Consider the following 2,449-nt stretch of genomic DNA (forward strand, 5'->3'; position numbering starts at 1 on the left):
ACCTGGATATCTGCCGAATGTTTAACAAATTATAGGACGAAAACGAGTAATATTAATCGATTTGGAATACTGGAATGGTGTGGCCACAGAGAATTTGTTTCTATCAATCGACTTGCTATCGAATATCCTTATGAAAATACTCAGACATGCTATGTGTATGCATCAAACATTCATAATCGAACATGCTAGGGCTTAATTAATATAATAGGCGGAATAGAACCTATTTTATAAACAATATATATTCTAGCTTTGTATTATTGTAAAATCACTGTACGTTAAGGCAAATTGTGTACATGTTTGATGTTAATCCAAATCGACCAATTCCAGATACTCACATGCTCTTATTAATAGCTTTCTGTGTAAGTTTCAAATAGTTTTCTATGATATAATATTAATTAAATATAAGCTATAATTCTCTATAAATCGAGGTTTGTTATGATGGTGATTTCCTGTTAATCAGCCCGAAATAGCTATAAAGATGGATTTTCCAGAGCAGGAGATTTGTGACGTTTCCGTTAAAAGTCAAATACACCTTTATCTTTATCCTCTAAATATGTAGATGAAGTTAATGTGCTCACAGGGCTCAGATTTCGATCTGAGTATGGGGAGTAACGCCCCCGGAGACTCGAGTTGCACAGGGGGTTTGAGGATATGGTGAAAGGGAATTACTTTGACACCGCCGGCCCAGGTACTGTCTGCTGCTACTGGAACAAGTAATAAGTCTAAAAGACCTCGAATAGCACACAGCTTCCTTCCTCCTAGGAATAGAGCCCTTTTCCCACCCTGTTCATGACTATTTCCTTTATTCTAACTATCTCCTCTAAAATTCCTCGATTCTTCCCTCCAATTCTCTTCATTCTTGTATTTCAAAATCACGGACCTCGTAACTTTCTCCTTCCTCAGGCAGAAAAAACTGCAATAGAAAGAGGACCCCAGAACCCCTCAAAATTCCAATAGTCGACCGGTTCGGCTGATAATATGGAAGTTGAACCTGTATTCCCAACACAACTTCCAAATCTAAACAGTGATCTCCACATTCACGATTACTTAGTGGAAACTAAATTGTCTAACCCTCAAGCTTGATGAAGTCAAAATTCTTATTTTTACTTACAAACCAGCGTTCATAGTTCGCCAAGAATCTAATCTCAAAATATCCGATCAATTGTATATTGCCGGCTACAAAATATTTAGCGAACGCTCCTCAAGAGGACACTTACTTTTCAATATCTCCACCGAACCGATCTTGAAGCGTTTATTATCAAGTCCTGGCTCTCTCCATCTCTTTCTTGTTACTAAAGGACACTCACTATCTAACATAATATCAATTTCCAATCTATGTACTCTAAATTCTGGCGCTGCTACTCTTCTATTTACTTCTCACCTTCGATGGTCAGTCATAGATGGCCTACAAAGTAGCAATCACACTCACTACGGCGCCATCCTCCCCAAGAATCCATTCCCAAATACCATCTTCACGATGCAGACTGACTCCTAAACTTTACCTACCCAATCGGGCAACTCCCACAAGAAAAATTCTAGCCCTTCCTGGACAAAAGACTGCAAAACCGCCATCAGGAATCAATTGAGAGTTCTTAACCGCTTTCATTCGAACCTTACCCTTACAGGTTTTGTGAAATACAAGTACCTCAGAACTATCACCAGGCGTAAATACTATCGAAATAATGGTTGATCAATCACTTCTCCTGATAAAATAGCCTGAAGTTTTGGATCATACTTTTTCTATACTTCTAATGACAGAAGCCTCGATTCATCTTTTATCCAGTATGAACACAGTAAATTATACTAGATCTGAATGAGCCTAATCAATGCTCTATCAGTCTACCTTTCAACCAAGCGGAGCTCCAGAGAGCCTTATCCAAGGGCAAGCCCAAAGCACCAGGACCGATGGCATCCCTTACCAGACCATATCTACTCTCGATGATTCATCGTTTTTGTATCTTCTGCCGTCCTACAATGTCAGTCACATTCTTTCCGGTCCCAGTGGATAATGATCGTCCTATATAGTTCCTATATGGATAAGTTGCCATAAGAACCAGCCATGGCCTTTCAAATTAATAGTAAAACAATGTTTTAAACCATCAGTCATTTAACCTAATCAGATCCAATAACCTATTTTAACAAGCCTATCGAACAACTAGTCAACTTCTTTAGCCCGAGTACTAAATCCAACACCCCATGCGCAATCAATAAGTAAACGTATTATTTAACACATTATTTGGTATAAGAATATAGTGAAATTAATCGAGTGATTGTACAACAATACAAATAGGCAAATTTGCATCAGTGTAATAAATCTAGTGTATTATAATACAACTTGTATCAAATCATTAATATGTAGTCATAATAATGCCATGAGGCAAGCATACATTTAAAAAATTAAAAAAAAACACATATTTAAGCTGACCAAAAGGCTTTTCTACTTCAGATG

This window comes from Rhynchophorus ferrugineus, unplaced genomic scaffold (assembly GCF_030347505.1).
Source record: "Rhynchophorus ferrugineus isolate W39M unplaced genomic scaffold, kcgeb_rfMv2 rfM2, whole genome shotgun sequence".
Lineage (NCBI taxonomy): Eukaryota > Metazoa > Arthropoda > Insecta > Coleoptera > Curculionidae > Rhynchophorus > Rhynchophorus ferrugineus.